Below are 26,662 nucleotides of genomic sequence, written 5' to 3'. Positions count from 1 at the left end.
ATTTTTAACGAAAAGGAGGAAAATGGTCAGCTGATGCAAAACCCTTGGGATAGTCCTATACTAAAATTTAACTTTTTTTCGCGAAGAATACTTTTAATATCGAGTTATCAACGTGTAATTGAGCAAAAACACGAGTGGTTCCTTTTTAATGCTACTTTTCCACGTTACATTGTACTTTGATCCTCTAATAAGAAGCGAGAACAATTATGTACGTGTACATGAATAATTAATTTAGTCGAAAGACTGTACTATGTGACTCTGCTGTCATTAGAACCTGTGTCACACGTGTACATCTCTTTAAATAGCGTTAGTCGTAATGTATACGCGTTTCATCTTCCCACAGCTGGTGCTCGCATTCGCGCTATTCAAATCGTTTGAAAGGGCTCTGAAGATAGCGTGTAAAAGCGTTCGTAGCATCAGAACACTCGGCTTTTTGCTTATAGTTATCCTTGTCTACGTATGAACATCGGTTAAATTTCTAATTTCTAGTAAACGTTAATTACCATGCAAGTACCTCGATTCTCTTGAAGGGTTGTGTCTTAAACAGAATCATTTGCTCGAACGCACAAACGTGTAATGGCAAATGGTCCCAAAGCAGGGGATTTCGTAATAAGTCTATGCAAGTGTAAGTGTGGCAATATTAATTGACACTTGCAGATTATGCTTCTGGTTTTGTTTAGAGAGTCAAATACCGAAAGATCGAGCTGAAAGGAGAGAGGATATGGAGAAAAGGATCTTATATTGGAAGGTACGCATGGATTGTGCAAGGTGAGCGTCGATAGCGATATTGCAAGAATTCCATGGAGAGAAGTTGAACGATTCGTTGTTGAAAAATGTGTCGGCTTTGGGACACGCGGGAAATCTTCGTGAATGCTCGGTTTGCCTCGGCTACTTTATCTTAAGCCAAGCTTTAGCGGCTCCTGAGAGTTTTGCGAGAATAACGCCAAGCAAGGGTCAGCTGTGCCGTCATGGAAGCTCCATTACCGTAAATTGGGAGAGAAAAAATGTAATCGCCAGGAACGAAGTGCGAACGAGTTTTTATTTGTGGATTCAACATGATGAAATATCACCCGAGACAATTTTCTTTATAGCGCCAAATTTTAGCGGTGCCCATAAAATTTATGACACATTTTTCCATACAAAATCGTGATTCGTTTTGTTAATAAATATTTATGATACGAGATGTCCCTGCAAAGGGTTTGCCAAAGGATTTGCTACAAATTTTATTTATACCATATATTTTACTTCATTTTACTTCGAGAACAGGTTTGGAGTGCCACGAATATTTCTGACGTATGCAAAACACTGGAATTTGATAAGTTTAATACGATAAATAACAATTGTATGCAAATTATCCAGTTTTTAGTCGCGCGCGTTCCCGATCCTTTGCGCATGTGTTGGTGAGCAGTCGAGCAGTTTTCTCGCTTCTCTCCATGATTTGCTCGTCCCGAGTAACGAATATTCCTATAGACTCAGCTTTTACAAGATTTATTTAATTAAATCGTATCTCGTTACTGTTAATGCTTGACAATTTCTGAAGAAATTCGAGCTGAATTTATTGCATTGTATATCAAATTTGTCTTTTTATTCGTACATTTCTCAGACCAATGCTATAAACTTAAAATCGACAATTATCACCTATATTTGAAAACTGAATAATTTAGCAATAAGCAGACGAATGAAAATTTCTAAAAAGAAATTTCTCACGAGACTGTTTGGTTTTGAGGCGCGATTGATTTTCTGCTAACGAGAAACTGGTAAATTACTTGATACAGTATTATGCAAATGCTTAATGGATGCATCATATTACACAAAATTATCTCTGATAATGTAGCCCTCTGTAGTGAAGCACCATGATTTTACGTAATAATGTGGCTATTATGCACTTCTGCGAAGTTCAGAGGACATTACGCATTATCCTATCTATAGAGCAGCTGTTTTAATCTAACAGTGTGCTTCTCGTTCGATCGATATGGTACGAGGCTAACAAGAGGCTAATCTCTACGGATCAGATTCAGTCTAAAACTCTCAATTTATAATGAGTAGGTTCGCGATCATAAAGATAAGCTTCTTAGCTTACGAAATGAATTTCCCATAGCAATATAAGGATGTCATTGTAGAATTTTCATTTTCAACTACAGTAGATTCCGTGAATTGCCTTAAATCGTCTGCTCACTCTTTATACCATTGTCAGAATCCCAGTCTCTCATTTTTTTATTCTCTAATGAGAATTTACTTTTATTTTACGAAAATTCTATTACATGAAATTCGCTGCAAATGGTAATATGCCTTGGCTAATTTCAATCGTTAGATTTTATTAATAGCTTTTGGATCTAATCAGATGAAGCAATTTGGTAGAGGTTTGAACACTGGGTTGTTTTTCATAAGTCTTGAAAGGGTTGACGTTTCTTTTGTCGAGAAATAATTTGTCGTGGAAAGCCCTCTTCGCACGGAGGCCCCGGTGGCTAGGAAATTAGTGTCAGAACGTAAAGCGGAAGCCGAAAGGAGCGTCATAAATGTAACCACTCTCGGCTCTCTGAATTCTTCTTTTCCACCTTTGCATTTTTCGTCTTTCGTTTTTGCTGGCTCAGAAAGAATTCTCACTGACGCACGCTCATCCCTACTATTTATATACATGTATATACGAAAATGAATTTCGTGTAATACGCAAGAGATTGCTTTCTGTCTTTCCGACTTACTATTTCATCAAAATGCGATTAACTTTCGTTAAGATGGATCAATTTGAAATAATATTCCGTTAAAAGTCTGCGCTGATAAAATCTGATAGTGATTTTATTAATTTTATAGAATATTTAACGTTTCCGGTTTGAAAGGAATAGAGAAGATTAAATAAGATATGGTTAGGGGAGTGTTATATATTTATCAGTTTTCTATTATAACCTGAGAAGCCCAATGTGGAAAACGTCGAATGCAGAAGAATGAAGCCACATATGGCGAATACGTGAATAATGTATTGATAGATAAGTGGAAAAGGTGTCTGCGGGATGGACTACTGTGGTACGAGTACTCGACTAGTCAGGCCAATGAACCAAGTACAGCCACTGCTGCAAGATTTTTATCGTGTATAATATATTTACTTTACGTTATTGAACGAGAGTTGCTTGTCAGTGCTGGAGTGTGACCTTTCGAATTAGACGTCTTCATTCAGACACACCACCACCCTTACATTTCGATTTTTTTTTATCTTTTTAGCATTCAGCGAGGGTCGCGCGCTACAGTTTCACAGCGAGCTACTTGAGCCGCCAAGCCGCTTGTTTTCACTTCCAAGGCTTCCTCCGCCAGGACAATGATTTGTCGACGCCACCACTTCGTGGCTGCACTCATTCATAACGCCCCTTTCTTCCACATTACTTTACATTAAATATATCATTTTATGTAAAAGTCTCTTCTTTCAAACTTGCTCCTCCAGTATCATGATTTGTGGTCGCTGTCGTTTCAATTGACAGTATTTTCTGAATTATTGAGAGTGATTACACTGTATAAATATAAGAGCTACGTGTTAATATAATGAAAAAAAAAGCGAAATGTAATAAGATCCGTTAAAAGTAAATTCTCCCTTTCATATTTTTCTTGATGAATCGAAACATTAGTTTGCCGAACATGAGAGAACGGGAGGTTTGCAAATATTATACGAGAGAGGTGCACTGTACAAGTAGTTGGAATATTTTGGCAAATAAAACTCTTTCAATTGAATATGCCTCAATTTTCAACTTCCAGTTGAGTATCGTAGTTTATTAATTATTTTTCCCGAATCTTTTTCTGGCCAATTACCTATTGTTACACTAAACAAACTGCGAAATATTTGGAATAAAACTTCTCGTATTAGATGTTTCTCGTATTTTTCCTATTTGCGATATTGTTTACAATCTTTTATACTGTAAATTTTGGAGAGTGAGATAGAATTGAAAGATTTCATTTTCCAACAGGTATGAACCATTTCGAATTGTTTCAAACAAAAAAGTAGCTAAAAACCGTCAAAAATAAATAATTCAACACTCGTTTAAGCACCTATGTACACCTACATATAAACAATAATATATATACACTATATGTTACATTTCAATTGGAACGTGAAACATTGATATCTATATCATAGAGGAATAAAAGGTAACGAGTGTATTTCAATCGCAGCTGATTGTGTATTTGTATCGGTTTGTTGCGGTAGATAAGCACGAAACGTCGAAAGCCGCGTGGACATGCAGCTCGCGTTCCACGTGCTCATTATCACGTGCGATGCATTAAACCTACTGTCGATCGTGAACTCCCGAAATAATTGCTAAAGCGTGGAATTCAACGGTTGCATTGCTCGTGCGAGGCGAGGAGAGAAGCGATGGGTGAAAAGTAGGGGAAAATAGTAAAGCAGGTATATATCGTGCAACTACTCCAGTACACAGTGTAATGCTGCAATTACGAGCGCAGCAACTGGCTAGCAAATTCAATTGAACGTGTCGGGAGCGCGACATTCGTGTCGAGAACTTGCTGGCCGTGAAGTTTTATCACTGCGACTGGTTTTCTGTGAAACGCGATCGGCACACGAAGAGCGAGGCTAAAAGCTTGGCCGCGGCACGTAAACGTAAACAGGCAAACGGCTGAGCGTGCCAGTTGGACGACAGCGAGCGATCGCAATCGGTGCGAACCGTATACTGACGTACGTTAACAAACACACGGTAGAAGGGAGGGAGGGGGGGGGGGGGGGTGGGATCTCTCGAAGCACCGGGCAACCCCGCCCCGTCGACTTTCAAATTGCCGGAAACGCTGGACAAATCGTCGCTCGATTCAATTGCGGAAGTGAATCGATTTCTGTACCGGCACGTTCCCTGCGCGCGCGCGCGCGCGCTATTTCCTACTCTTTATTGTTTTGTTCATTTTTTCTCTCCCCCCCCCCCCTCCCTTCTTCTTTAGCTCTCTTACGGCATAGTTTCTCTTTTCCATTTAATCGAATCCTCTCGCGATTTTTCATGGAAACCCATCCAGCGATTTCTTCGTTAAGAGTGCCAAGAGCTTCGATTAGCTCGCCCATTGAAAGCATTTTATCTCGTGGAAGCTCTATTTACTCTTATACTGTATATATACACACACACACACACAGACATAGAAGGAAGCTATATTTTTCTTTCGAGCGAGAGAAAGATAAAGTTCGCCCAGGATGAATTCCGCACGAATACCGGACGAAGTTTCATCGTGTTAAACGAGCGAGCGTGAGGCAAGCGTCGACATTGATTTTCTCCAGCATCGGCTAAGTGGAAGTTTGCCTGATTAGTGGAGTTTTACTTCATGTCACTGCGCGTTGGAAAAGCGCGGGAGCTGCTTTTATTTGACAAGCAGCGTCCCGTCACGTTACGGATTCGTTCGAGCTACCCTACTATGTACATACTACGTATAGGTATATATATATATAGTACAGCTGTATATATATATATACAGAAGCAGTCTTCCCTTCGTTCTCGCTTCGCTTTCGTAACTCGGGTTAGTCGAGGCTGCACGCGGAATGCCCTATCACCGCCAGGCAGGAAAAGAGCGAATTCCACAGATTGTAGATTCGGACGGATTGACAGAGAAGCGAGAGCTGACATTCCGTTTGTTCGTGGGAAAAGCGATAGAAAGAGGAGTGAAGGGACGCCAAGAGTCAGTCGCAATATGTTTTCCCTGATTCCGTATATATATATATATATATATATATATAGTTGAAGAGAATCCCGTGGGGAATCGACGCAGAGGCGCGCCGAGAAGGATTTTCACTGCAGGCTGAAAGTGTGAGCGAGAAGACGAATATACTATATATATAAAGTATATATACCGGTGGTACCCTTTTAGTTTTCCCGCGCGGAAGGCTCATGAATCATGGCGTTGAGCTCCGAGTAAAACTCCTCATCTGTTATCAGTCGGGCAATAAAACTCCTGCAGCCTCCTAATAGACACGGCAGCCTTCCCGATCTCATCTCGCGTTCCCTGTCTGTGGCTGTCGGCTGCAGGAAACGAGGCTTGATCGACCGGTGAACGCCGCCACCCTGCATCTCCCCCCCCCCCCCCCACTCTCCGTCCTCCTACACCAAACCTTACCACCACCATTCAACGCACGCCTACCTCGCTCAATCGATTCTTATCATATTTTCATCGATCGCGCACCAGCTTCAATCAGAATAGACGTCCGTCCTGTCAAAGAAATTTACGAGAAAATCACGTTTTCCGCGCAAGAACCCTTTGAACAATCACTACTACCCGGACCAAGTTTACCTTTCGCACATAGTATATCTTCTTTCTTTCGTTTTCACTTATGAAATCCCAGCTCGCTGGTGCGAGAAATAAAATAAAGAGCGTAGGAAGAGATTTATACGATTATTCAGACATTTGTACAATGTAGAAATTCAATCGTTCTCTTCGGGGTGTAGCGCAGTATATATATATATATATATATAGAAATTTTCTTGAGCAAGTACGGAGCGAAGTTAGTCGCGGTGTAAACGAATCAATTTCTTGCAGCGTGTGTAGAGTGTACCTGTCAGGTTCCAGGGGTTCGAGGAGCTCCTTGGGTTGACCAATAAGGTGTGGGGCGGCGTGTGGGAGGACTGACGGGTAACGAGGCTGATTTGGAGTGGCATATTAGACATCTAGGTGTCCCGGTGGGTGATCGAACGAGGCTCCGAGCCAACCATGAAAATGGCCCAGGGCGAAGGACACGTTCGTGCTTCAACCTTAACTGGATAGGTTTGACAGGATTTAGCTGCGTAATGATCAACTCGACGTTTGCTGTTGCGGTCGCTTTACTCGGCGACCTGCTATCGTAGAAGGCTTGTTACAATTATTGGCTTGGGATAAACAAGAGCCACTCGAAAACCAACTGTCCCCAAAAAGTTACTCTTCCAGAGAATCACGTGACTTCGCAGAGACTCTTCCCAACGAAAAATCTCAAGCCACCGCGATAGATCCCACGTGAAAGTTATCGTTACGAGCAAAATAAGCATAATCCGATATAACAGCGATTCGTATTTGAGTCTCTTTAAAAACTCTTCGTTTATAGCCGCTCTATCTGCACGTGACGTGTAAGAAAGGAGACTGTGATTCTACAAGGACTTACTGTTCGACGTCTGTTTTTCGAAGCCGCGTTCATTTCGAGCTCTTTCGTATTCCGAGCCATTCGGAAGGGCTGCATTATAGATAGTGTGAAATCCAAGTGCTGACCCCGATCGAGCAGCAGCCTTTGGCAGGTGGTGGTGGGGGGTTGGTTCGGAGAAGGAAGGGAGCGAGTGCGGTGAAAAGAGATAGAGAGGCAGAATCGGAAGCTCTTCCGGTTAAATCCTGATTCGCGAAGCCGATGCGTGGAAAAGGAGAGCCGCAGGATCTATCGATCGTTAAATCTCCGTGCGGAGATAACGTTTATGTAAATGGTTCGCCAGTCGACCGATGTTCCGCTCTGCTCTCTAGTTGTAATATATACCACTGCTGAAGAATTCAATCCCTACAATTTGTCGCGTAGCGTTAGCGGTCCCCTGGGTTATCATCTACACTGGTGCAAGTGTTAATAAGGCTTGTTGCCAAGAATCGCGAAGAATTGGCAAGAAATAGAAAAATATTCCCTCGCGTCGCTATTATTATTCTACCGGATGGTGACATTAAAAACTTGCGATCGTCGATTCTTGGCTGAAACTTTCGGAAAGTTTCTCGTTGGCCCGTTAGCCTTTTGACGGTGGTTAGAAAGAGGTTATCGATCGTTGGCCAATTACGCTTTGAAAATTTCGCCGTGCCGCCGCCGCCGGTAAAATTCGCTGGTGAATGGGAGGCGCGGCTTGTGCCGCGCTGCTGCTGGCGAGGAGAAAACTTTGCTCGTAACGCGTGGCAATCAGTGGGTCACCGCTTTCGCTTTACGATCGGAAGGACCACTCTGATATCCGGAAATGAAATAAGTAATCTTTATTACCCGGTGCTTCTCGATGGATCGATCGGAGAAACAAACTTTTAATCGCAAGCATGAGTCAAAAGCAGAACGAAATTCTTCTTCGCTTTAATTTCTCTTGGATAGCAATAACGTATATATATATACTGTTACAGATATAATCGGAGGAAAGAGAATGCTAATGAGATGCTAAAGGTTTGGAGTGCTGGATGATAACGATCAAAGGAGCAGTAACAACTATTCGTGATATACTCAACGTTTCTCGTATTCTTCTTTTGTACACTTTTATCCTTCGTCCTTGATTGTTGCAGCTTCTGTTAAATTCGAGAGGAATTATTTTTTCTTCGGTTTATATGGCTTTTTAGAAGTGGGATATAAAGTCACAGCGAGGGAGACTCGCAATATTTGAAGAGCTAGGTACTCATTGGGAGTTGAAAGAAAGCTTTTTATCTTGCGAGTGAGAAGAGTGAGGTCAGTTGTAAGGAAGAGAAAGAGGGGGGGGGGGGCGTAAGTAGCCCCGCAGTGCAGCGAGATGCCAGATAGCTTATCGATAGTTCCCTTTAAGGCATGCTTTCGTTGGCGCGGATGAATTCGAGCAAAACCACCTGAAGATTTATCTGGGTGTACATTATCGTTACCGTAATCATTATCGTTACCGTCTTGATAGTGCGCTCGGTGTGCAAAGATTATTAACGCAGAAACGATAAGCATCGATCGTTAGATTTTCCTATCGAGAATGCTGCCCCTTCCATCCACTAGCAAAGTATCCTGAACCGATTACATTTGCACAAACTTACTAATACTTTTAACTGGCTATATGATGCTAATTAAATTTTCGAGTTGCATATCGCAGATTAATATTTATGTAATGATTGTCTGGAATTTGGGTCAAATGTGACGTAAATAAAGTTTTTTTTAAAGGTTTTATATATATGCCTAGAAATATATTTTACACTTGTCGTGAAACGATACTATATATTTTTCCAGAGTTTAAATTATATCACGTGTTTTGGCATACTGGCCAGTTTTGTTGCTCTGTATCAGTTTTACCAGTGAATGTTTAATCAGTGAGGGGAGGGAGGGGCCAACGATGAATCAACTTTGCAATTGTCACGGATTGTAACAACGTGTCGGAACAAAATATGTATTTGCGTTTATTATGCAGGGAAAGCTTGATCCATTACATCGCCAATGTGTCGGTGAAGTGTAAACGGGACTGCCGACTGCCTCCCAGGCTTTACTACTTCGGTAAATATTGACAGATTAAGTAGTAAAATAGGTCGAAGCCCCGGCTTCTCTGTTTCTGAGGCGCGTACCATGTTGCGACCTAAATTAAACTTATGTAATAAACGAACGGTTTGATCAGGGTGATTCGAAACCTTCGGTTAATATGGGACGTTGACTATAGAAATTGAAAAATTATAAGAAATTATCGTAATTTACATCAACTGCTTTCTGTTTTAAAAAATAAAATATTGCTACTGTTTTTTGTAAAAAATTTCGGAAACTCGATCATGAAAAAATCACGACAGAAATATACAGTTTTTATAGAAATTTCTCGTAAAGAGTCTGTGTAAAAGCTGATATATTCATTCATTCGTAAACAATAAAATGTGCAGATAAAAATTCTGAAAAAATTCTGAGAATTTTGCACACTATTTTAAATGGTATTACTCTCGCATCAAACCATGTCCTGTTTGTTCATCATTTATTTCCTGAATTTGTTAATATTACAACTATAAAATGCACGTGATTTTTTAAGCACCTGCCTGTCATTCGACTATTGATGTGATTGATCGAGATGTCAATGGGTGTATTAAAGAGGAAAATAATTCAGTATCGGATACATATGAAAAGCTGTAAGTGGCGGTGGCGCCAGGACGCTTAGGGGTAATTTGACAGAGTTGCTAGCTCGTTGCACGAGTCGTTGCTAGCCGTTTGCATAAAATTATCGTATATTCGCGGGTTTTACTACCAGGATGTAAAAGAAGGCAGCGCTTTAAGTACTTCCCGGAAAGTGTAGAGAGAGAGAGAGAGAGAGAGTGAGAGTGATGGTGTGTGGATGGGTGGGGGAGGGAGAGGAAGGATAATGCGCGAGTGTGTGAGTGTAATCTGACTGCACGAGGTCGAGGCGTAAAGGACTCTGCCTGCAGAGGATTGGGAATAAGAAAGCCTTCGTTTTACGTGGGCAGAGTGCATAATAGAAATTCTGGTTCCAAGAAATTCACTGGGTTTGCAATGAAAATATCCCAGGATCGAAAACTATATAAGATTATAGCCCGCAGTTACTCGTAAAATTACATAATTTGCACGAAAGCTTTTTTTACTCGTCTAATTGGAAGTCCTAAAAGTTTATTCAGGATTTCGACTGGCAGATATTGTTTTTAAGCTAACAGGATCAATTATGAAGCGAAAAGTTTGAGTATAAGCTGGCAGCTGAGGAGGGGCTAGGACTATTAGACGTTTCTGAGAAATCGTTCTTTGGTCTGTGTGTGTGTGTGTGTATATAGTTATAAGCTTCAACGAACGTCTAAGCTTTTTTTCTTTAAGCTCTTTCAGCCAGAAACAGATACAAGTTCCAGTATATAAACGTATATACTATATAGCGAGGATGAGACGGAAGAAAAAATGGAGTCCCTCTCGACCAAATTGGATTCGGCAAGATTTCCACGTGTGTTCGAAGGGTCGACGAATACGGAAGCACCGGGATTTTCTCGTGCGTGCCGAGAGGAAAAATGGCCATCCAGAATTGGAGGGAAGTTTGCTTGTTTCGTGCCTGCATCCTTTGGGCGCTTCGTTTTCACGTAGCGCAGGCTTCGGTAGAATGAATCGTGCGAAGATTGCCTCCTTATTCCTTGGCCCACTTCCCTCGCATAGCCTCAGCTGTCTCCCTCTCGCTTTCCCGTCGACCCCATCCCTGACTTTTCCACCCTCGTTTGACTATCTCCCCAACAGCATTTTTTATTTCCAAAGTGGATGGGAGTGGAAAATTTGCGCACGTGATCGTCCCGATCGCTTAAGTTTTGCCACACTTTGATACTCCAATAGCGTCTCGGACTGCTTTTTATTTTCTTTTTGCTGCATTCTGCAAGGAGCTTGCAGAGAATCTTATTGGATGCCAAACTTCTTTTTCTTTTAATAAAATGGTATTAAAGAGAATTGCTGAAGCAAAACTTGTTGCAACTGAACGGGCAAAGACCGGACTCTTTGGAACTTTCAATAAATTTAATATCATCGTCCTATACCTTAAATAGGAGCTTCCGATTTAATCGTTGACGAAGAATCGTCTGTTCGATTAAAGCAATTTCATATATATATATATATATATATATATGTGTGTGTGTGTGTGTGTGTGTGTGTGTAGCTAAAAGAGGACAAGGAACACGAGAGAAAAATGACGAATAAGTGGTCAGGAGATTTTTCAAAATAGAGCGACGACGGACGCATTGTTCCAGAGCTTCAAATTGGACCATGATTCGACGACTGACATTCGCATTGAAAAATGTGATTAAAATCAACTAGAAATCTGAGGGCTATATCTATTGGCCGTACGATGAATGTGACAGTTTGAATCTGTCGATGATGCATATCGGCTAGAAAATTATTTTATCCGTGTCCATATATACCGTTTCGATTCAACGTAGCTAGCACGACTCTCGCGTGGGCTTATACGTACCTATATATATTTGATTTTTCATACTTTACTTTTCCCAACTTTATAAGCCCTTCAAATTCTCATAAAAATTTTTACGCGTACCGTTCGAATCTCTAGATTAAAATATTTAGTCAGCCGTGAAAGGTTTTTTTGCACATAAGCCCATGATCGATAAGTGAAACGGGAAAAATAACGCGTATAAAAGCGCGATAAACATCAAAAAGAATAGTGCTGGATTTACATAACAGCTGTATTTTGTATTCGAGCGCGTAGTAAAAATACTGAATATTAAATAAAGATGGAGAATCGGGCTATTAAATCGGAGTCATGTGCTTGGAGTGATTTTCAATCTTTTGTATAGTCTAGCCGAGGGAGGGGAGAGGTATGGGAGGGGGGGGGGGGATATTGGTTGGCTGGCTGGCGCAATATAAAGCAATATGGGGCCAGCATAAGTCGAAGCCTCGAATTGATATCCATTATCAAGATCGACGAGGTGGGTAGGAGCGTTTACCCTGAGGATTTCCACTTTAGCCGTTGACGTTAATGGTACAATGACGATTCTTCTAGGTTGTGTACGACCATCATTCATTCTAGTCTCCTCTGGCTATATAAACTTCGTCACTGCAGAGGGTAGAGGGTAAAGTAATGATAGCACCGTGTTCAGCCAATGCTTGTGCCTCCGGATCAAGTGTATCGAACGAAGCCTCTGACAAACGAGAATAATTTGTTGCTCGATTCGTGCATCGCAAACGTCTCCTGTTGGAAAGAAAACCTTCAGAAACACGAATCTACGTGCACCTCGTAACAATGAGCCACTCGTTGAAGGATAGGGGGAAAAAAAAGAAAGGAAATTCGACCAAATCAGGATTATCGATTATATCGCGACGCAATATTCATCACCTGCTTACATTTTTTATGTAATTGTCAAGAAAAAGCTCCGATAAAGCTCGTCGCGAGAATCGACGTGGTTAAATATGCAAAAATCTTTCCTCTCCTCTAAACTCCTCATGAATATTGCATCTTAAGGAATTTTTCTATCATTCATTTTTATTCATATCCATGCAGCACTTCCTCGTCTTTATTTGGCAAAATCTGCCCCAAGCCTTGTTAAAGAATCGATTCACGCCTAATTTTATTCTTTCCTCGTCAGTTATGCACGGATTGTACGATTATATATACATATACCAAAGCTCGCGCTGAAATCCCTGTACAATTTCCCATTCCGTATAGAAAGCCCCATTAATCTGGATTGATATCTGATTGTTAATGTGATTACCTGGAAGAAAACATGAAAGCAGGTGAGAAAAGAGTGATAGGGTAAATGTTTGCCAAGGTATTATCGTTCTTTTTAAAAGGGGAGTAGTTTTTAACGGTGTAACGTGGAAAGATAACAAGATTCGTCGCGAAAGAGGTATTATTATGACCGCGTGTAAACGTAAGTTGTGTGTCGTGGGGCTTTCAGTGCTGGTGACAGTGTAGGAAAAGCTGAAAGCCGCTTGGAGTCGCAGCGGTTACGCTTGGATAAAATCGAAAGCAAACAGGATCGAGGCATCGTTGGTCGAGCTAGCTGTATATGGAAATCGGCCAGTCACATATGTTTGCTCTCGCGTAGGCTCGCTCGGTTATTATGAAAGGACTGCGGCACATTGAACCTTCTACCTCCACCCTACACCCTTGCCACGTGTGCGGAACATACACGATCCCCCGCTACGCACACAAACCCACTCGTCCCCGGTCGTTCACGCGACAGACCGCATCGCCGGGGTGCGGAGCGACGGGGGAATCCTGCAATTTCGCAGCAGCTTCGACGATTGCAATTTACGACTGATTCAATTAATTCCACTGGCGCGCCGATTATAAATGCTGGGATTCGCGGTCGCCCAACCCCTATCGAGACCCCGACATTTTCACTTTGCCCGCAAACAGGAAGCCACCTATATAGACCGCGTTAAAAACACTTATTCTTTATTTCTGTAATACCGCAGATATACGTAAAGCAAGAAGCAATCGGATTTTTAGTATGCTAGTGTTTAAAATAGAATTTTTATTTTATTATTTAAAGTTTCATTTATCTATATATTTGAGGATATTCGTTTTCTGGGGGGAATTTCGTCGAAAACTTTCTTCTTTCGATAGGACTGCGTGTATGTGTATATATATGTATGTTGTGTGAGCTAGACGAATGTGTCTTTGTCATTTAATGCTCTGAACGAACGAGTCGAATTGGGACCATTAGAAGCACCGCATATAATTCGGACTGCAGTGCGTTGATCTCAATTTATGGGTAATTCAATTATCCTTGCTAGGAAAGCAGATCGATTATATCGGTGGATTTCGTGGTTGCTAGACCGACACGTTTGACTGACGTTCTCCATCGAGTGCACAGGTAAACTATTGCTTCTTTTCCTACTGATTGTTTGAATCATCATGTCTGCCAGAAGGAATTAAGTATCTATAAATATAAATAAATGCTCTCATTTTCTCATAATCTGAAGTAATGGAAGTTCTATTAAGCACTAATTAGATACCGCCAGGGATTAACGGTGCTAGGGTAAAAATAACAAAAATCTCAATCAAAAATATATCTGTGCTGTGAAATTATTTAATGGTCTGCACGACTCAAAATAATACAGACGATTTTATTGAATTACGATAATAACATCGACTCTACGATTGTAGAAAAAATTCATTATTTAAGCAATATCCTTGCTAGAAGAATTGCAAGGTTGACAAGGTGAAGTATCGACGTTGTTTTTCCAAGACAAACATTTGCTTCCGTTTTGCCAGTGGAGGTAGCCACTCGTAGAATTCTCGATTGCAATAGTTAGACTCAAATAGTTTGTCAGTCAGCCCTTAGGATTCTAGTGCACCGAGTGGCGCAATTTAACCAATTAATTATTGATGCCAAATCTGTTACTTCATTACTTACTCACGTAACTTTGTGCGTCTGCTTTGAACCTATATAATTTAATTAATTCCGGTATGATATATAGTTATATTATAAATTATAGCACAACTGCGACAAGAGAGACAGCACCTTTGCTTGCAATTATATTTAGGATATGCGAGAGGGGACAGAGAGAAAGATGAGGAATAGTAGAAAAATATTCAGAAGTATTTATGTGGAAAGGAATTGTTGAGGAGTTTTTCTGGAAAAAGCAGGGATAAAGGTTGCTTTTTAAATGAGTGCGTCATAGCTACTTTTATGGATCACTTCTCGCGGAAGCTGGCTCAGCTCGGAAGAGTCGCGCGCATGGGTCGATTTCCAGGTCATACCTATCAAGTTCAGAACTTAAATTTCTGTTGCGGAAAGGTCTTGCGCAAAGCGGTCAATTGGCTCTTCCGTTCTTCGTATTCTCAGGTGGAATGGCGAACTGCGATAAGCATAGCGTTCTCTTGATAACTCGATGCGACCACCATAAAGGACGATACACTGTTCTCGTGGTCACGATGCCCAGTTGAAGTAGATACGTATGCTGCAGAAATGGAGCATTGGCCAAGGTTTATTTAGTTGGGGTTGCATCAGTGTAAGTAAGCCTGAATGCTGAGATAAAGTTATGAGAGTTGGGATGAGGTTCCCAGCAATTTTTGACACTGTCAGTCCTATAGGGATGTGTGCCCCGTTTTGCCCGAGGGCTGTTGAAACTGTGGATCGTTAGGTGCTAAGCGTAAAATTAACCGAAACTCATCTCCGAGCTATGCTAACGATCCAGCCTTGCTCCGATCCACGAGGCAACCGTATCTCTCTCCTTCCCACAAAGTTTGTTTTCTCTTCTCCAACTATCTCTCTGGTAGCACAAAGATGTATTATGGAGAGAAATATATTCAAATTCTACTTTAATTCAGCGGATGAAATAAACTTGCCTGAAACTAACGAAATATCTGTCTAATCCATCCCACTATTGCCCATTATACTCTCGACGAGCACATTGTTAACAGTTTTGCAAACTCATTTTCAATCAATTTCGAAAATATTGACTTATGCTTTACTGTTTGGAATTTAAATTAGACCAATGAGCTAGATAATGAAATTTACCATATTGGATAAAGTCTGATTTTAATTTAATATTGATTTTCATTAGCCTTCGTAATCTACGATTATCTATTATAATTTATATGTATACAATATAAAAGTTTATATCATTTATTGCATGGTTTAGTTTTTCAAGTATATCACATTTTTAGAGACGAGCAAACTTAGTACAGATATTTTGTACTGAAAGTCGTTGGCAAATTTCCAGCCACTACAATTTTTATAGGATCAAAGACGATAAGTAGGTAGGATTGATCAGGATCAAGCGCAAGCAGCATTTTCATTAAAGAAACGTCCAAGTTTTCTCATTTATATTCGCTGAAAAAATCTCATGGATAAATCTCTCGCAGCTCATACTACGTCATAGCTGGCTCTTCTATTTTATGTAAGAGATGTTCTGCACAGTGTGTCATTTTAGTTTCATGGATTAGAAGTGGATGTAGGATGCACCGCTGGTTTATCTACTCAAGCTACTGTAGTTATCGTGTATAAAATATAAATTGCACTATGTATTCTCTTTGCAAAATAAGCTATGTGTGTGTACTCGCCTCCCGAAGACAAAGTTTGTGCAAGGATACATATCTCTAACCAAGACCCGAAACGTAATGCTGATGAGAAATTTTAATATAAAATTCTATTTATCTTAAGCAGTTTTTAGATTGACCCTATTTTACCCAGCAGTATTTCAGTTCTTATTTCAAGAAAATATAGAACGAAAATTTTGATCTTTATCGTCGAGGCGCTGAAAAAGATTACGGGAGGGATTTTTTGCAGTTGTATAGTTTTTTCGAACATTGCGAAGGGAAGATATATCGGTACAGCGCAGCGGATAATGTATTCGCGATAAGGATTATCAGAGTATGGAAAATCCTGTGCGTTTGTTGTTCGGAGTAGTGCTACTCGTATAATAATCGTTGGGATGATAGACATCTCGTATAGTTCACGGGGGCAGCCGATAGTTATGGACGAATCCGCACGTGACTTCTGAATAGAAGGCTGTCTCGGTATATGGCATCGAGTAAGATCTGTCCGAATGATATGCCGAGTCGGATCCTTCATGTGGAATTGTTTATGCGAATCCTATTATCATTAATCAGACCAGCAGCGATAAAGCCAGGGCACCCTTAGATTCCTACCTATTATACTGTTACTCATATAATCTTAATAAAACAAGATAATCAAACTCACGTTTCGTAATCCTGCTGGAAGATTTTCACGATGCTTTATGGGCCATCTTTTTTCTTAATGGCACGAAATTAAGCCTCTAATATTCGATTCTTCGCCACGATAGGGAATAATCTACGTTTGCGCAAGACACTGTGGTAATAATAATTTTTATTAAGTGATATTTACGCCAGACAGCTGAAAACGATTGAACAAACAAAAGAGAGAAAATAACAGCAGCAAGGGTTTAGCGCAAGTTATTTGATTTATGGAACGAATGAAATATTGTTTTATGAGTACAATATATGTACAATTGATCTACTATTTGTTGAACGTAATCGAGTGTTTGATTATGGGGTTATAGAAGCCTGGACTTTCGAATAATATGACTCTGAATTATTTAGGTGTATGAGCAGTATTTACAGGAAGTAAGTTTTATCATTTGTAAAATCTAATATAAAAAGTTTTTGTGACAGGGAATTATAAAAACATCAGGAGTCCCAGTGCAATTTCATATATCAATTTTAGGGAGGGTGGACAAAACAGGAGAATATATTCGAAATATGTTTGAGTTGGAGGAAAGTGCAGAATGATGGGTGGGTCACAGTTGCCTGCAAATGGGCAAAGGATACGAGGGAGAATTCTCAAGCTAAAGAATCTTTCGTGTCGAGGGATAGAATTGGAAAGGGTCTATCCGGTTTTGCAGATGTCGGGCAGCTTTTTACGGGATTTCTTGGTCGTGAAAGTAAGGAAAGGATGAGAAAGGCAACTTATAACAGGTTAGAACGCAGTCCCTACAATAACCACAGCGAGCTTTTATTTAAATTCTTTCATGACGAACTGGGAGCCAGCCCAGTTTTCTTCTGCTCTTACCAGCTGATTCTAAGGAAGAAGAATCAGTGACGTATAGGATAAGGTGTGCAGGTTTCGTTCTACTCGGTTTTGAATTAATTCTTTCTCTCTTCTCACCCTCTTCTCCATCAGGAAATACTGGACGTACGCAATAAACGTCGACCTTTCTCCCAAAATAGAAGTTAAGCGATTGCAAGGTCTTATGGAAAGAGATCAGAGATGTGCACAGCACTTTTGAGTTATTCACGAAGCCAAAGCCTTCCTCTCTGGTAAAGCGTGGAGAAGATGTGAAAATTTATTCAGCCATTGTCCATTGTCGAAAGATGTGAAATGGCTGTCGAGTAAAACAGGAATTGAGCGACTGAAAAATTTTATTCGATTGAAAGGCGATTGCGTTTGGCGGATAGAATGGTGGCGCACCGAAATTTTGTATCAATTGTATTTTGCAAGCGAACGAGGTAAAAAAAGCGACGCACCGAGCAATTACCGCGTCTCACAGAATTGTTTTCTCGGTAATTACCATGGGCCGAATACATATATGTGTGTGTATAGAAGCTGGTGTAGATCGATGTACGCGCCACCGCGCCCTGTTTCGCGATTAATAATGCTGTAATATGGCAAAAACTCGTATCTGCTCCCCTAAAGCAGGACGGCAGACATTCAAAGCCCAGTTTTAACCCTCTCGTTACATTTATTTGTTTTATAAAATTTTCTTTTGCCTCGCCCTACCTTTCGGAGCTTTAATCGTCGAGAAAAGCTGGTTTAATCTTTTTTACGGTCTAAGCATAAAATATATATAAACCGTTTAATCATGAAAATCTCTATCAGCATTAATTGCTGCAAAATTGCGAATCTGAAAAGTTATAATTGTATTTGAATAATTAGGTGATATTTATTACTGGAACGTTCTGCAGTTTACTAAATAGCTACTCTGGCTTGTGGGAATAGAATTTACGCACCTTCTCTGATTTATTACAATAAACCAACGGTAGGAACAACAGCAACCATATGTTACTGGTTTACTATAATTTCCAGCAAGTGGTAAACTTTGTTCCCGGTATAATTATGCTGTTATGGTGGTCTAACCGAGTCTCTCCGTGGTGTAAGACCAGTGATAAAGAGACTTGGGTAGACATATACGTGAAATGGTACTTTCAACTTAAAGATCGTTTTCAAACTTAACTTTTTAAAAGCTTTTGGACGCTTTCGACTCCATTAAAGTTTTTTATACGCCATTTATGCACTGAATTTTCGTTGAAATGTCGCATCATCTTACTTTTTCTCCAAATATCAATCATCGTAAACTAGTTTGGAGAAAACGTTCGAAAGTTATTTAAATGACCAATTCAATCATTTCGATCGAACCTTTTTCATTGAGTAATGATATAAATTACAGTCACTTCTAAAATACCTAAAAAATTTCTACAATTTTTTAACTCGCTCGTACGTCTCTCCATATCCAAGTAAAGCTTGAATTGCCCTGTTTAATTTTCTGATCTCAAGAAATATTACTGCACTACGTAATTGTGACGCAGAGAAGACTGTTGCATTACAATCCACTCATTTTGAAAAAAGAAAAACATGGCACATCTCGTATTACATTAAATCAACATATTCTTAAAATAATATTCAAATATTGCGCTTTCGTCAAGAAATGTGATGGTATTAGTCTCTGAAAATTACAATTCCACAAAAGAATTCGAGATGAGGGCGACAAAGGAGAGAATGCTTTTCGCGTTTAAATTGCGGCCACTTGTATTTCTAATAATCAGACTAATTGTACGGTTAAATAAAACAGAGGCGTAACGCCATATGCATATATGTATGAGGCTGAAATTAAGATTACTTAACATAACAGTGTGTGAGAGAGTACTAATGAATGATTTCGGTCTTAACTACCTTCATAACGTTTTCGCCGGCGAGAAGCTGAAAGGGGAAACATCGATATGTGGTGCACTGAACTCGCAATCGCTCCGAAGTGTGAAATAATTATTGGGAGAAACAATGGAAGGTCTTTCGTCAAGTTTTCATGATGATGTGGGGTAGGGACGAATACCGAGGTACCCACTGAGAAAGAAACGATCGTACAGAACGCGACCTTGAAGGGAGAAGCGGCACGCAGGTGCGTGGTCGTTGGAACGAAGTATTTTCCTTTTCGAAGGGATAACGAAGTCGCGCGTTTCAGGTTCGAGCAACGACTGAAGAAAGTTTACCTAGGGGTACGACGCCTGCGCTTATCCCCGGCTCTTCGACTGCTACGGCCCTGACGCGCACCACGCGCCTCGTTTCTCAAATCTCACCCTTACACCATCCGAAATCCAGCAAACTCCAGCGGAGAACGCGCGTGTTATCAAATCGTAGCTAGACCACACGCACACACGCACGCACATCATTCTCGTCCCATTCAACATTTCGCCCTACCCTTATTTCTATTACAAATGAATTTTCAAGGTCACGTGCATTTATTCTAATCCATGAAAATTTTTCAAACAATGTAAAAATCGGTTCATATATATTTTGAGAATGGGATGAAATTGTTTGCTTCTTAGGAAGAGACTATGAGGCGCAAATAGTTTGGACGTTGGTGGAAAGGAGGGTTGGGGGGTGTAGGAACGTCAGGGTGGAAAATGTTGGTAAAATCGGATGCCGAGTGGCGCGAGAGTGAGAGGGTCAGGACGATGCAAATGTAGCGCGGTAGGCGAGAGATAGGGATAGAGCGAGAGAATGCAGAGTGCAAAGTGAATAAAGAATGAAAAGAAAAAGAAAGAGCTAGAGTAAAGAAAATTTTGGAGGAAATACTCTCTCGTGGCCGTAACAGATTGGCAGTGGAACTGGCGTGTCAGCATTTTCCAACGGGCCTGGATTAAAAGGTTCGGCGCTCGCCGGGCCGTAATAAGAGTCAGCATCTTTTTCTGGGCAATATTTCACGTCATTACACCCCATTTCCTCGCAATTAAGATCTGAAATTTTCGGCGAGATCCGGTTTATCAAGGGCGTCGGGCCCCGATTCCTTTTATTTCCCTCTTCCTTTCACCGTCTTATTCAGTGCACCTTTAAAATACGGTCTGCTCTTTTACCTATCTAATTATTAATTCAAGCTGACACTACAGTGTGCCCCTGCCTATCCAAGCACCTATATCTACCAACCAACTGCTATCTCTATACCTATCTTAAAACTTACTGAATCTTTTAAACATTGAAAATTTCTCCACGGACTTCCCTTCGAAATGGATCACTACCGCAACAGTCTGAGAGCTGGCGAGGATTCTCGTGTAAGTTAATACATATATTTTTATCAAATTAGACTGAAAATGATAACGATGGATCTCGCGTATACATTACTGTAATATTTAAAGCTTTCCGCAGCAAAAAAGTAAACATTATTCTTTTCATTATCCTAACCAGAATATTATATTTGTTATATGCTTATTTACTTAAGTGGATTGCCCAGGAGGAACGAAGTTAAATTTTTCTCCATTTATTTTTACATAAAAGCTTGTTAAGAGCTTTTTCAGAGAAATGTGCTAAAAAACTTTACTATCACTTTTTCTTCGTTAATTTTAACATAATTTTCATATTTTTCTGTTTTTTTTTAACTTTAAGTTCAACTGTAAAAGAATTTACCAGTATTTCGTGAGATCTGTAAATTCTTCCGTTGAACACATCTTAAAGAAAAACGTTTCGGAATTCGTCGAAGATGTGCAGTGCCTTCTTTAAGATCGACCTCTTTGGGCAGAGTATTTTTACTGAAAGTGGAGAAATCGGCTATACTGCTGGGTAAAATATCGAAAATATCTTTTATCGACTTTCACTCGTCGGTTAATTTAGCTCAAGGCTCTTAATGAAATTGTTCTACATAATAGAAATATAGGAATTTTAAAATTAACTTTTTTGATGAATGAATTAAATCACTGTCACTCTTCTTGTCACATACACGCTTCATATTTTATTTTCTACCTTTACGATTTTATTATGGCAATGCATACTTATGTCATTTATTCTATTTCTATTCCCGTTTTCTACTCTTCCTTACTATTCTTTTCGATTTTAATAACCGCTCTCTTTACAAATAAAACTGCATAAATATCTTTCTATTCTCTCTTTCGAAAGGCAAAAATACCATCAATATGAGATGTCAAGCGTCTTGATTTCTCCTCATATTTTCAAATCAATTTTCCAGCATTAGAAAAATTGATATTTGATCCTTTTTCTCCTTTTACAACTTTTATATAATAATAATTATTACAAATAGAGCACAGGACTAGAAGTCTATGATTCGTTAATTGACTCGAAAATGAAAGTAGTAGTCGAAGTTGGAGAGCGAACAATTGTTCAGGTTGAATAAAGTTAGAGTTTTGCCAATCCCTACGTGATCAGGCCATTCGTGGAACTATTTGAATGGCAGAACCACACAATCGTAAAGACTACGTGAAGTTTATGAGGTAAGAGGGAATGAGGGGTGGGGAGAGAGCTAAGAATGATTAGGAAGAAGAGAGTGAAGTTTGTTAACGAATGGTACTCTACGATTCGGTTGAGGAAACGGGACTGTGGGGGTTAGGCTATAAGTTTCTGGTGGTCGCGGAACGTGAAATTTCAGAGAAGTGCAAAGGCCTCGCAGGTTCCACGGGGCTGCGCATCACAAACTTCCCGTAGATCAGCAGCTAAAACTAAGCTATACATGGAGCTCGAGAGGCTCGTGAACCGACACCATTTTTTCCCTCGCGGGAGCCGGACTAAGCGGGGCGTAAATGACGTTGATAAGAACTGCTCTGCTAGAAAATTGACCCTTCTGAATATACAAATCATGATTGACGCGTTACTGATAATAATACCACGGTGAAAAATATACTCTCACATCCTCTCATCCTATATTCGCTGGCTCGTACACTATTTTCACTTATTATTTATATACGCGAGAAGCATATTCATTATACATTTCACGTCAAGGTACAAAAATAATTGTCGAAAATTCGATGAAAAAGTCGAATTGCATATTTAATTCCATACATTGCAAATTAGTCTATGTAGCGTATAAAAAAGCAGATTCTGTACGTAAGGTTGAAGAATTACAAGTGTTGTTTGCCCAGTAGCATGTCGCGTGTGTAAATATGTAAGCAGCGACGTAAATAATAATGCAATATTCAAAGGAAATAGCGTGACCTTTGAAACGACATTTCGAAATCTCTGCTTATCTCCTGGGAAACTTTCTCCCACAGGGAAGCAATGCATCTTTGTGAGATGTCAAGCGCATTCGGAACATCGTAGAACGCATTGGCTCTTTGAGCTAGATGCGAAACGATGGGCAGACACACGGCTGTCTGGATCTTTGAAACCAGAATAGCTATAGTATATATATACAGCTTTTATACTTATTGCTTAATAATATTGCATGGAAAAGGTTGTAGGAGTTTTATTAAAATTTCGAAGACCGATTGGTTCACGCGATAAGCGAAGAACGTTCGCCAGAAAGTAGTTTAATAAATAATGAAATATGAAAATCTCGTTGGGGGAAGTGGTAGCGAATTCGGTAGTGGAATCTGAAGGGAGAAGAAAGGGGAAGAGCGCGCGCGGCGTGAGTTGCGACTCGATGGTGTGGGAGGTCGTGTGAAGTTAGATCAGGGAGGGGAATGGTGCGAATGAAATAAATAAGAGTCACAACGAGGTGGAATGGTTGGTGGGTTTAGGTACGCGACGGCAGCAATGCTGTCGTGAGATGAAATGGAATTTCTGTCGGTTGGTTCAGATAAACAGCCGCAATTTCGTTCGTGCAACAGAAACCACCGCGAAATGCGTCTTCGCATTTCTCTCAGACTTTCTCACAGCCGCCACCCCCTCGCTCCCCTGTGCCCTCTCTCGACCTCTTATTGTTCTATTGTTGCTACCCCTCCTCCTATTTACCCCATCATCATACAGACTCTTTCCTCTATCAGACCGAGCACACGCCTGACACATTTGCTCTCTTCGTTACGCAAACATTGGCTACATCTGTCTAACCTTGCCACTTTCCACCATTCGTCCTCCAGCTCTTATTCCTCGGAAGGGATCACGCCATTGTATTGGCAGACCACCCTTCGCAAGAATATTGCCTTGTTGCCTTCCGATACTTTTCCCAGAAGAGCAGAACAAATTAACCGAGGGATAAATTATTAATGGGCTGCTACATCGCATCAAACTGATATTAAGAAATTTTATAGCAAAGCCAAATGGCACGGGTGCGTGTAATACACCCCTCTTACAAGGGCTGACCAATGGTAGGATCCTAGTAAAACATGTATGCCACTGCTTCCCTCGAGGATCTATATATACTGGGACACATGTCACTGTATAACTACACCCTTTATTTTTATTTATATTCCCTTCCCTTCATTAGAAAATTATTACTGTGTTTCTGTTACTCTCTTTACTCTTGCGCTGTACAAACATGACTGTTACCCCTTGTAATTATAAAAATAACAAATTAGCGAATTTGCCCTTTAAGGTCTGCTGAATCTAAATCTGCCTTGTTCGCGTTTCCATAAGATTATGCAAGCTCTGGCTGGGTATTTGTCAAGCGTTCTCCAGCCATAAGTCTACCACGCGTGATCCTCTCCTCGGCTTGTTTTCTAACTACACAATCCCCACGTTGACTTCAAACTCCTGTCAGCCTGTTCGCTCCTCCCTCAACGGGAAGGAGGCGGCAAATCACGTTGCGTGAGATTTACGAAGGGAGGTGAGAATCGCTATTAACCATTCGCTGGTATATTGTACTAAGAGTGCATACGTGTCACGAGGCAAAATCATTCATGTAAATTATCAAGAAAGAGGGCTGTTCGTCTCGTCAGGGCTTTTCACTAATGTTCTCTCCCTGCACAGTTTGTACTAGTCAAGTGGAATTGAAAACTGACTCTGTCAATCTGTCGGTATTGAAAGTAATGTTTACAAGTTGTTCGCTCTTCTGGATAACTCTCTACATCCAGATGCACTAGGTGGAAATCAGGAAAGTTTGGCGGATGCCACGCATAAGTTTCTTTCAAAAGTGACTTATCTTCGACTAGCAGCGGCTTTGCTAAGACGTTGCAAAGTCCTGTCCGCATATGTACGGGCTGAGTTACTTAAGCCGATTTTGAGCATCGCCACGAGTTTCGAGAGGACAAATTCGAAACGCAGCTGTATAGCGCATTGGTCGATAGAAGCGATGGCTCGTTAATTTCCAAAATTTGCATCATTCCTCCTGGCTCCATTCCGAGGATTTTACCAATAGTTTTACGAAAGCTCATTGCAGAGGGCGGAAAGTATGTCTCTCTTACGAAGCTATTGCTCAGGAAAATGAATCGGAACGTTCGTTACGCAACATTAATCGGCTAGACACCATCAGCTCGATATGGACACTGGTTCCAATCGCTGCATGAAACGATAGACCCTAACCACTACTTCTCGCTTTAACGATACCGTCCTCCATGCCAACGCTGCAGAGTGTCTTCAGAAACGTTCCAGTCCACGCTCTGATATTGCCATGTATAGCCTCGCAGTTATAAGCACCACGATATTGCATACCGACTTTTATTATCCTCTTTCCATGCCATTGTAAGATAAAAACTGCAAAAAAGAGTAAAAACTGGTATATTCTTCCAGCAACTAATTTGGAACATGGCTGGTAGCAAGCATATTGCGAGAAAATACGCGAAAGATTGAGAATGTGGCCAAGGAATTGGGAGTCTGTCGTTTGAAATATCAAATATTGTCTTTCTTGCGTGACAGGATAAGTGGAAATGAAATTTAGCCGGGTGTTTCGTTCGACACGTTGAAACGCAATAACAGGGGGATGCGATAGAGTAATCGAATTTTGGAATAATCGATTGGTGTATCTTTGTGAGGACGAGGGAGGGGGAAACAGTAATTTAACGGACAGCGGTAAGCCGAATTAGCATGTACACGTAGGGAACCATGACTCGTCGCGCGTTCTATCCTTCGCATCGTGATATTACACATATACGATGACACGTACAAGATACGTAGTTTGAATGTGAGCGAACGCGCGTGATACGCCACTGGGTTAACGATCCACTTGGACCGAAAATACAGGTCTGCCTTGTTGCACTTTTATCGGGCTTTGCGCAACAATAATGTCAATTTATTGCCCGTACATGGTCACCGATCTTACACAGGATATGAAGGTCCTGTAAGAAGGTTTCACGGTCATCCCTCGAATATACCTTTAGGACCAATAAATCAAGTCGTACGTTGGATATTACGTCGATCGTCATATGTACGCGAATATTACGATACGTGCAAATATTGTCAATTTATATCTCACGCGTGCAATCACCGGTCTTGTACACGAGATACGAAGGTCCTGTGCAATAAGCTTTCACGGTCATTCCTAGAATATGTCTTTAACAACGATAAATCAGGATGCATATACCGGTGTCATTACGCGATGTTCGCACGCATGATGATGCGTAGTTCGAACGTGAGCGAACACTCGTGACACGTCACTGCATGGGTTAACGATCCACTTGAACCGAAAATTCAGGACTGCCTTGCTGCATTTTCGTCGAGCTTTGCGCAACAATATTGCAAATTTATCGCTCATGCATGAACGACCACCAATCTTACACAGGATACGAAGGTCCTGTATAAGAAGGTTTCATGGTCATCCCTTGAATATTTCTTTAACATCGATAAATCAGGATGCATATACCGGAGTCATTACTCGATGTTCGCACGCATATGATGATACGTACTTTAAATGTAAGCGAACGCCCGTGACGTCACAGGGTTAACGACCCACTTGAACCGAAAATTCAGGACCGCCTCGCTGCACTTTCATCGAGCTTTGCGCAACAATACCGTCAATTTATTGCTCATGCACGGTCACCAATCTCACGCAGGGTACAAAGTTCCTGTAAGAAGGTTTCATGGTCGTCCCTCGAATATGCCTCGACGACCAATAAATCAGGACGCACATACGCACGCTGGACGTTACGTCGAGTTAAGTGCAATTGTTCTTTGCCAGACTTTTCAGATTCTATCATTTTCTGATTCCTCTGTATAAATCATGACCTCG

The 26,662-nt window shown here is 40.7% G+C and overlaps 3 protein-coding genes across 4 annotated transcripts in view; 1 reads left to right on the top strand and 2 right to left on the bottom strand.

Annotated features, from left to right (window-relative positions):
* Ip6k (Inositol hexakisphosphate kinase) overlaps nucleotides 1–26,662 on the bottom strand; it is a 334,638-nt gene that overhangs the window by 79,267 nt on the left and 228,709 nt on the right. The gene's annotated exons all lie outside the window — the stretch shown is intronic.
* The window catches only part of LOC136784663 (limbic system-associated membrane protein-like), a 203,605-nt gene that overhangs the window by 28,865 nt on the left and 148,078 nt on the right, over nucleotides 1–26,662 (bottom strand). The window contains exon 1 of one of the 2 annotated variants that reach the window (XM_066745503.1): nucleotides 19,516–19,656. The exons of the other annotated variant lie outside the window; for it this stretch is intronic. The gene's annotated coding sequence lies outside the window, so the exon portion shown is untranslated. Of the gene's footprint in view, nucleotides 1–19,515; nucleotides 19,657–26,662 lie in introns of those variants that run through there. 2 annotated transcript variants of the gene reach the window in all.
* LOC136784659 (probable cytochrome P450 301a1, mitochondrial) overlaps nucleotides 19,435–26,662 on the top strand; it is a 70,804-nt gene continuing 63,576 nt past the window's right edge. Inside the window, exons 1-2 of the mRNA XM_066745493.1 lie at nucleotides 19,435–19,801; nucleotides 20,715–20,888. The gene's annotated coding sequence lies outside the window, so the exon portion shown is untranslated. The remainder of the gene's footprint in view (nucleotides 19,802–20,714; nucleotides 20,889–26,662) is intronic.

This window comes from Prorops nasuta, unplaced genomic scaffold (genome assembly GCF_024137725.1).
Source record: "Prorops nasuta isolate Cenicafe-Biocafe unplaced genomic scaffold, Cenicafe_Pnas_1.2 PNAS00062, whole genome shotgun sequence".
Lineage (NCBI taxonomy): Eukaryota > Metazoa > Arthropoda > Insecta > Hymenoptera > Bethylidae > Prorops > Prorops nasuta.
The sequence above is the reverse complement of the archived record's forward strand: the minus strand, read 5'-3'. Positions and strand labels throughout refer to the sequence as shown.